Genomic DNA, 10,818 nt, shown 5'->3' on the forward strand with positions numbered 1-10,818 from the left:
ATCTCACAGGGGGAAAATTGTGGTAGAGAGAGGCTGAATAACTTGCACAAGGGTTCATACCGAATCGGTAGCAGAGCTCAGATTTGAACCCAGGCAGCCTGGTTCCAGGGACCATACTTTTCCCACCATGCTATATTGCTCTGAGATTGCAGACCTTCATGATGAACTCATAATTACAGTGCAGCCAATAGGAAACTCAGATAGACTCAGATGTACAAGAAATATCTCACTTCTTTCTTTTTTTTTTTTTTTGGTGAGACAGGGTCTCGCGCTGTTGCCCAGGCTGTAGTACAGTGGTGCAATCTCGGCTTACCGCAACCTCCGCCTCCCAGGTTCAAGCAATTCTCCTTCCTCAGCCTCCCAAGTAGCTGGGACTACAGGCATGCACCACCATGCCTGGCTAAGTTTTTTGTATTTTTAGTAGAGACAGAGTTTCACAATGTTGGCCAGGCTGGTTTCGAACTCCTGACCTGGTGATCCACCCATCTTGGCCTCCCAAAGTGCTAAGATTACAGGTGTGAGCCACCACACCTGGCCATATCTCACATCTTCATTTGCTTTTTACCTACTTAAATCTGACTGAGTCCCCATCCAGCTTGACTGGCAGAAACTGTAATCTCAGTCACTATTTGGACACCCTGCTGCAAGGGTTTTGCAAGGTCCTGGAGTCTTATATGGCACCAAAGCGTGGCAGAGATCCTGCCAGCTGTCAATACACACTGGTTTCCACAGACATGTTCACTGCAGCCCAGTACTCCTGCAGCCATATATAGTCCTACTCACCCTCACCCATAGACCAAAAACTTCTTTATATTCTTGGGAAATTTTCTCCTTTCCTTTTCCTGCTGGCTTCAAAGACATTGTTAATACTATCTTCTTTAAGTTCAGGTTTTATCTACAGACAGCTAGATCATTCTGCAAAATACTCTAAAGTGAGAAACTACTAAGGGCCTATCTAAGTCACTTAAATAAAAGGGATAGGGAAAGTATAGAAAGTAGACAAAGAAATTAATATGTCAATAGATTATTCTGCCACAGAGTCATAGCCATGAAAAACAGAATAACTTTGGATTTGGAACTTACCTCCTATTTCAGGTTTCCCTCTGCAAGTGTTTGGACTTGCGTGTTATGGATGATGATTGTAATAAATAAACTATGCCTTCTATTGGTAGCAGATTTTGACTGAGATATAGGACAGTTAACAGCTGCAGTTTGAATGCAAAGGCAGACAGAGTACACTTTGCACAAGGAACAAAGAACTGATGGGGAAACAAGGACAGTCTCCCTTTACACCTTAAAAATCCTCAAATAACCTGGCTTCTGCTCAGCTAACTGATACATAAGTGCAGAAAGAAAGACAAGATTGGAATCCAAGGAAGGAAGTGTTAGAATCCAAGGGCCTGGAATCAAAGAGAATATATTTAAATAGAAACCAGGTTGATAATACCAGAACTTTGGGATGTCTAGAGTAGGCAGGAAAAAGATGTATGATCTAAGCATAGGATATTTTGAATATAGGAGCTTGGATAAGAGGGGTCTGTCCCAAATTCCATCTGCCACCAATGAAAGCAGAAAGGAAATATGTAATGAGAGCCAAGCCATGGGGAAATAGTCCAAGATGGGTGTGCCTCCTGTGTGTTTAGTAATCACGTCCAGCTCAGCAAATCTGAGTTTCCTTATTCCTTGAGCTACTGTCCATTTTAATGAACAGGGAACATTCGATCTCAAGCAGCTTCAGAAACTCAATTTTCCCCCAGCCTTTGTCTAGGTTTTATAGAGGAAAAGGTATAGCTTCAGTACTGGTTATTTGCTTGTGAGAGCTCTTGGGCAGCTAATTCCTGGTCCTTTGCTCCACCTAGTGGATTTCCAGGCTAGAAAGACTCTGGCCTTTCTAGTGATCAGAAGGGTGTACGTTTGCTAATAAATGAGGCTGGATTATCGTCAGTTTCTGGATTATTGTCAGTTTCTTTACTGACGATACCCTATTCCATCACAACGTGTCCTTGTGTGAATTGATTGAAATCTTTCGTTTATTTCCATTAATGCCAAATGTGTAGCTGTGAGTCATCAGAATCGAATGCATTCCTTTTCTCTCTTCTTAATATATAAATAACATTATGTAATCAGGAGACCCATATCAGCACAGGAAAGCATATTCCACTCATAATTATATCCTCTGAGGGCCAAAATCAAACCTCGACAGGGTCATTTAATTAAACAATGACCTACCTACTTAACACATTGGGGACTCCTTTGAACAATAATTGGTTAAAGAGTCATAGGACTCTTTCTCAGGAAGTTTCACATCCAATTATAAAAGCAGATGAAAGAACATTCAGGACAATGCTGAAAAATTTGAGGTAGAATTCAGAGCTGACTCTTACACAATATCCATATGTGAAGATAAAATCAGTGTTAATGTAGGTTTAAGCCATTAGAGTTACAACATAAATTTGACAATCTATGTTTACTTGCTGGCTGACCATGCCCCTGTCAGTTACCAGCCTTAACATCAAAGCATTATTCTTTATTTCTTACCTATATTTCATACTTAATTTTTGTTATAGGTTGAATTGTGGCCCCCAAGTATTCATTCATATGTTAAAGTGCTGATCCTCAGTCCCTCAGAATGTGACCTTATTTAGAGATAGGGTCTTTATAAAGTAATCAAATTAAAATGAGGTGATTAGAGCATCTCTACTCCAATATGACGGGTATCCTTATAAAAAGGGGAAATTTGGAGACAGATGCCCACAAAGGAAGAACACCATATGAAGATGAAGATGGCCCTCTACAAGCCAAGGAGAGGGGCCTGGAACAGATTCCTTCCTCACCTCCCTCAGAAAGAAACAACCCTGCCAATACCTTGATCTTGGATTCCCAGCCTCCAGAAGTGTGAGAAGATTAATTTCTGTTACTTAAGCCACACAGTTTGAAGAACTTTGTATGGCAGCCCTAGCGAATTAATGCAATTGCCTCTGGCAAATGAATAAGAAGCTCGCTGCAAAAATGAAATTAATCCACCGAGTGCTAGTGTTGGATGGGATCTCAGAAAACATATTGCTCAATCCTCTTGTTTTGAAATAAATGCCCAAGGTCACACAGCAAGTTGATGACTTAGTCACCCTTTTAGCTCAACTTTCAGTTCATCAGTGTTCTGTCACAGTCTGCCAACTATTTCAAAGATGGTGGCAAAATCAGCCAATGATGGTGCTTAGATCCAAAACTTTGTTGCAAAGAATTTTTCGGGGGAACTATATGCAAGCCTAGGTCCTTCCTAAATATTTGCTAGTGGAAGCATGTGCTAAATGGGAGCATGTGCTAAATAGGTTACCTGCCAGAAGACTGATACCCCGCAGAATAGCTAGACAGGTAACTTAACCTCTGGCTGGGCCCATAAGCTCCATCATCCCTCCAGACAAGCACTTGGTTGTGGTAAAGATCTGGCTCTGGTTGGAAGCCTGCCCCATCCCACTGAGGGTGATTCACCAGAGTGACTTAATCATCTATGGGTCAGAAATTCAGGTTCATGTGAGCAGGGTGGGGGCTAAGGGAAAGAGAGTCTGAGTAATGCTTCACAGTGGGTGTGGGGACTTGTTATAATAGTAGGCATGCTGTTGATTAAAGTACATGACAGAAGTAATTGCCAGAGATCCCAAACCAGCCATCACCTAGATTACAGAGAGGTATCTAATATCAGACAGAAAGCCTAGCTTCAACTCTGCAGCAGAGGCCTTTGAAAAGTCTCCAGAAGTAATTGGCACTTAATCAATGCAATCATTATTACAGCACAAGGCTACTGCAGCTTCAGGCTCTCTTGCAACCACTGAACTGCAAAAGAGGAGAATATGTCGATATAATTTTTACCACCAATAACATTTGATTCACAGTCTCAGACTACATAGGAGTGAACATATTTTCACATTTACATGTTTTAGAAAAACAGGTTCACTGTCAATAAGAATTCAGTCTTGTATTAATGATAGTATAAACAGGAGGGGCATTTTCCCTTTACAGAGGCTTAATCAGCATTAATTTTGATAGAGAGGAAAGTAAAATCTACAGCAGGCTGCTAAGCATTTGTTTTTCACTGAATCTTCTTCTCAACCCTCCATTCAATATTGGGGAGAGTATGACTGTTTATCACTTGGTGACATATGCAAGGCGCACATGCTGCTTGTAATTAAGGAACAAAGAAATGTTCACTTTGCTCTTGGTCTTGCTTCATAAAGTGTTACCACTGGTCATCAAATTGGATGTTTAAAGGAGAATATACCTCTCTCGGAGAGTAGACATGATTTTTAGGCCTATGTCTTCTCTTCTTTTCCCAGCAGGAGTTCGTAGTTAACTTTCTATCACTCTGTAAAGGCAATTAGAAAAAAAGAAAAAGCCCAGGTTTCCCTTTCAGCATCTTACGGAAGTCTTTCGTGCATAATGGATGAGACAAAATGGGGAGAAAGAAAAGAAACATCCTGAAATTTAAGGACCCATAAATGTTTTCTTAGATGGTGGTAATCTATTCTGGTGTTTTTCAAAGGATATTCCCAAATTACCCACTTCAAGATAACCTGCATTGTTGACCATGCAGATTGCCAGGTCTCAATATCAGACCTGAATCAGAATTGATGGGACTAGGACCCTGGGATCTACATTGTTAGCAAGTGTCTCTGGGGATTCCTGTACACAGTGAAATGAAGCCTACTCATCTATCTTCCTTACGTCTAAACGTTGCTGTGCTCAATCTCTTGCTCCCTACACCTCTGCCTTGTTAAATCAAGTCTCTCATTTTTAAATGTCTTTTGTATGCAAATGGCTCTCAAATTTATATCTGCAGCTCACACCTCTTCCTTAAAACTCCAGAATCCTATATCTAACTGCCCGAGTGACATTTAATAGGCATATTCAAAAACAAACTCTTGAATTTTCTCTCCAAACTTGTTTTTCCTCATCTCCATAAATAACATGATGACTATCACAAAACCTTGAAGTCACCCTTGACTCTATCCTCAGCATCTTCCTCGCTTTCTCTCATATTCACTTCCAATCCATCAGAGTACTGTCAGCTCTACTTCCAAAATATGCCCCAGATCTTCCTCTGTCTCGAAGACTAGATAGGAGGCTGCTATCGAAATATGAGAGCATGCCTTCTGTATCAGCCAGAGTTCAGTTGCAGATAAGAGACGCCATTCTAGCTATTTGAAGCAGAAAGGGATTCAAGACAGTTGTGGTAGACTGATGCTACAAAAATCCTCCCTCTTTCACATACCTTTTGGCAATGTGGCTTTGTCACAACTCCCATAGAAAGATGAAGTCTATTTTTCTCTCCTTGTAAATCTGGGCTAGCCCTCTGTTTAATTCTGACCAAGAAATGAGGCAGAAGTGATGCTGTGTCATTTCCAGACCTAGTCTTAAGAGGCTTTGCGTCTCCCACTCTCACCCTCTTAGAAGGCAGCCATCCTACCAGGAAGTTCAGGCTAGATTACTGATGAGAGACCATAGGAGAGAGAGGACTCAGCCTTTCCAGGCATCCCTGTCAAAATCCTAGACATGTGAGGGAAACAACGTAGAGGCACTGACAGCTGAATACATCCACATATGTGGGGCCAGGCGGGATCAGCAGAATTGCCCAGCCAAACGAAGTTTTGGGGGTGTTATTACACAGCAAGAGATAACTGAAATGTCACTAAATTTAGGGATTGCAAAACCACTGGAGGTTGGTGGGCCAGGCTGTAAATGTGGCCTCCGGGAATGACTCACAGAGTAATACTGCAGACTGGCCTGTTAGAAGAATCACTGCTCTGCCATAGTCTAGAAGCTAAGGATCAAGAGGCCATCAGTCATTTTCTGGCTTCAGAAACACACTATCTTAGTCATCCTCTGAACATCAGGAAGTCTGTACAAGTTCTATTGGCTCTAGAATCAGACCACATAGCCATTTTAGACAGCAAAATGGATAAAGTGCTGTGACTACCTTTTTCCCACTAATGTTTGTTCTGAAATCAAGACTTATGCAAATGAACATAACTAGCATAAAGTAAATTATATATCAACCCCTAGCTGCAAGAGAATCTGGGAACTGTAACTTTTAGCTTTTTTATTTTTTGAGGCAGTGTCTTGCTCTGTTGCCTAGTCTGGAGTGCAGTGGTGCAAGCATGGCTCACTGCGGCCTTGACCTTGTGGGCTCAGGCTATCCTCCCACCTCTGCCTCCCATGTAGCTGGGACCACAAGTGTGTGTCACCACGCCCAACTAATCTCTTGATTTTTTGTAGAGACTGGGGTCTCACTTTGTTGTCCAGGTTGGTCTTGAACTTCTGGGCTCAAGCAATCCTCTTGCCTTGGCCTCCCAAAGTGTGGGATTGACAGGCATGAGGGACTGCCCCCAGCTTACTTTTAGCTTTTTGGCCTAGGCACTGTGGGAAGGCACAGAAGAACGACTTTTTAAAAATTCTTTGTTCACTGTATAACACTCACAATAGTTAGTGTTCACACAAAAGAGATGCTTATTAAATATTTGTTAAATGATTGAACTAAAGTTTGATAAAGCAAAGGCATTATTTAGAAATGACTGTCTCTTGGCTGGGCGTGATAGCTCATGCCTGTAATCCCAGCAATTTGGGAAGCCAAGATGGGCAGATTAATTCAGGTCAGGAGTTTGAGACCAGCCTGGGCAACATGGTGAAACCCCATCTCTACTAAAACACACACAAAAAAAAAAAAAAAAAAAAAAATTAGCAGGACATGGTGGCAGTCACCTGTAATCCCATCTGTTCTGGAGGCTGAGGCACAAGAATCTGGGAAAAAAAGAAATGACTGTTTCTATTACCCCAAAGTATGAAATTCTGTATGCCTAAAACTCTGTTTCTGTAATTCACTTTTATGAATATATTACGGAATATTAAGAAAGATTTAGGATTCAGGATTTTTTTCAGCGGAGTATTTGCCATCTTTACTATCAGTGTACAACCATCCCAAGTCAAACATGCTGGGTCTATTTGTTTTGTTTTGTAATAAATTTTAATTGGAAAAGATGAATTTGGGAGACTGGGAAGAAGGTTTTGAAGGGCAAGCCCTTCAATCATTTCTGCTTCCTATGGCTTTGGCCACCATCTCCCTTTAAGGGCTTGTTCTTCGGGATACTGACAGCTTGATTTCCTTGGGTAATGTCACACAAAGGAAATTAGCTCAGTATGTCTTCTACTGAATTCCATCTGTAGCTCAATGTTTGAAAGCATTTCTGAACATGACTACAGAGCAATTTTGATAAGACAAGGCAATGTTCCAGTCTCTGAGAATATTTTCCCCAAAGAACCATTTTTAAAAATACCACTGAACAGCCTGAAAATCCACCCACACATGAGCAATCTCCTGCAATACACAGAAAGCTTTTCAGGTGTCACAGCCATAATAGCAGGTGGTTCCTTTGGGTAGAAAAATTATGGCAAGAATATAGAGACAGAAAGCAAACTGTTTTGATATTCTGGGTACAACTTTCCCTAAGTGAATCATTCCCATATGCCTACTTTTACCATGGGCGCCTTTCCAAAGGAAGTGATTTGTGTGAACGGAGGTGTAGAGATGCGTTCTGGTGGGCAAACTTCAATGGTGCCCGTATTTAGCAGATCCAATTAATCATCAGCTATTTGTCAACCCATTCTTCTATAAGTCTCAAAATGCAAAATTTGAATATGAATTTGATACCTATTTTTGCTTTCCACATAACAAATACATAATCTTGTTATGAAGATTCAGTAGTGCTCATTTAAGGCAAGGCTGCTTCTGAAATTCTATATAAATAGATTTTTAAATACAAGCTTATAAGGAAGGCTGAGATTAGAGCAATTTGCAAAAGGCAGTCATTTAATTCACTTTTTATTACGAAATATTTGAGACATACAAATAGCTTAAAGAGCTTGTTTACTCTGTTGTAAACTTTTGTGGCTTCTAAGATAAAAATCTGGACTAGTAAAAAAGACTTTGTTTCTAGATAGAACAGCAAAGTTGCAAATTAAGGGTTTTGCATAATTTTCTTTCTTTCTGTATAGTGTATAAGACTAGCATTTCTATGGTTTACAGATAAACCAGATCTCCCTTACCGAAAAGAGAGATGTTGTCCCCATCCTAATTTAAAACAAAAACCAACTAAGATCTAATAGGAAAAGATGCATACATGAAGACTGCTAATGGAAAACTTTTATTTTTAATTTTATTTTTATTTCATTTTTAAAGTTTTGTTTATTTTATTTACTTGAATGGAAGACAACTGCATTGAAAAATAAAAAGAAAGCACCATTAAGCTACTTAATTCTGGCCTCTCCAAATCTTAACGTGGTGTCATTTGCTAGCCAGGTGACCATGAACAAATTATTTAACCTCTCTGTGCCTCAGTTTCCTGATCTATTTGGGGAGGATACGATCCATCGGTTAGGGATCCTACATGTGAAGCACTTAGAACAATGCCTGGCACACAGTAAACTCTCTATCAATGGTAACTAACTTTCTTCTTCACCCTCAACTAGAATGTCAGCTCCACATGAGGGCAGCAATTTTGTCTTATTTAGTTCTGTATCCCCAGCATCTATTTTGTTCATAGTAGGCACTGAATAAATATCTCTTGAACAAATTGATTAATGAAAAATAACTGGGCTTTGAGATTGAAAGTCAAAGAAAAATTTTCCTAAGTTTTATAGCTAGTGAGGGAAGAATAGGCAGCAGTTTAGTCAGGGAGGTGGAAGAAAACCCTAAACTAAGATGCAAAGCCTGATTGAAGTTCAGATTTTTCCAACTCTCTGGGTATTACAACTAGAATTTTCTTTCTCAATTTCCTATTTCTTGTTCTTCTTATTTTTTGAGATAGGGTCTCATTCTGTCACCCAGGCTGGAATGCAGTGGCACAATCACAGCTTACTGCAGCCTTTGTCTCCTGGCTCAAGTGATCCTCCCACCTCAGCCTCCTAAGTAGCTAGGACTACAGGTACGTGCCACCACACCCAACTAATTTTTAAAATTTTTGTAGACACTAGGCCTCACTTTGTTGCCCAGGCTGGTCTCACACTCTTGGCCTCAAGTGATCCTCTGGCCTCAGCCTCTCAAGTGTTGGGATTACAGACGTGAGCCACCATGCCTGGCCTCTTTCTTAATTTGCAAAATGGGAATGACAGCTCCCGAGGTCATTCTGAGGAGTAAATTACAGTGTATGTGAAAGCTCATAATAAACTGTAAAGGAATATACAAAAACATGATATTGTTAATTTCTATCTCAGTAAGTTTTTCCATTGGATGACAATAAAGGGATTCTTTGAGAGTGTTGGAAAAAGGAATCTTTAGCTAAAGATTTCAGCACTAAAAATATTCAACCCCAGAGGTACCACAGACATAGTCTAATTTTTTCCATCTGTGCAGTTTAGGGTAGATTTGGCATATGCTCAATACCAGGCAAGAAAGAAACTATGGTTTAGGCTGCTTTTAAAGTTTTTTTTAAAAAAGGCAGAAAAAGAAACTATTTCCTTTTATAAGCAGGAATGTTAAAATAGGGAAAGCTTTCATCGAGCAATTCACTACTGAATCAAGACTACTTGATCCATATTCTCACCTACTTCCCCTCACTCCCTATTTGCGTTGTGGTTAGATCATGGCTTGTATATCATGGTAACTTCCTCACTAAAGGAAAATAATATAGATTATTTGTAAGCAGCCGCATGTGACTCAGAGGTCAAAAGAGTGTTCTTTTCAGGGCATTCTCTCTAAATTACTAATATTTAAGGACCTGTTTTTCAGAGTCACTGATTATTTAAAAATTATGGCTTTAAGATTAGGCTCCACCCTAGATGCCTCCTCAGAGGCTAAGCCTGAGGTTGAGAAACTAGCTTAAGGAGAAAGTTAAAGTAGCAGATATGTCATGGTGGGTGAGCTGATGACTCACTGCCCCGTCCTTGAACTGCAGGAATGACAAAATGGAAAAGGGGGAAAAAAAGGCAATGCCCCACTATAGACTAGAGGTTCCATGGAACCCAAGAAATTCCAAGAACTTGAAGAACCACATGGGTTCTTAGAGTAAAGGCAGTAAACTTAATTGCCACGGTCAAGTTGTCAAGTGCATCAAAGAAAGGACATAAGAAAGCTAAACTTGATTACACTTTACCATCAGCCTCAATCTGATCATTTTATTCTCCTGCTTAAAAACTTCAATAACTCAGCTGGCTGTGGTGGCTCACGCTCGTAATTCCAACACTTTGGGAGGTCGAGGTGGGAGGATCATGAGGTCAGGAGTTTGAGACCAGCCTGGCCAATATACTGAAACTCCCATCTTTACTAAAAATACAAAAATTAGCCAGGCATGGTTGCACACAACTGTAGTCTCAGCTAGTCGGGAGACTGAGGCAGGATTTAGGATACACCTTCTACCCCTCGTATAATTCCTAGGTCAAGAAGATCCATCTATGCTTTGGTCCTCTTTTAATATTTGATTCAATTCAACAAACCTGTGTTATTCTCCAATAGTGTGATGACATGCTCACACTTGCCTTCAGGGAGTACACAGTAAATTGAGGCAAGGATAGTAAACAATGAGTCCATCTAATTCATCAGGTTAAGTGATTTAACAAAGGAGTGGTGGTGCATGCCTGTAATCCCAGCTACTCAGGAGGCTGAGGCAGGAGAATCGCTTGAACCCAGGAGGCAGAGGTTGCAGCGAGCTGAGATCGTGCCACTGCACTCCAGCCTGGCAACAAGAGCAGACTCTGTCTCAAAAACAAAAAAACAAAAAACAATGTTGGCTTCACACTCATTCCTATAATCCCAACACTCTGGGAGGCCAAGGT

This window comes from Sapajus apella, unplaced genomic scaffold (genome assembly GCF_009761245.1).
Source record: "Sapajus apella isolate SASKATOON/1434 unplaced genomic scaffold, GSC_monkey_1.0 scaffold22, whole genome shotgun sequence".
NCBI lineage: Eukaryota > Metazoa > Chordata > Mammalia > Primates > Cebidae > Sapajus > Sapajus apella.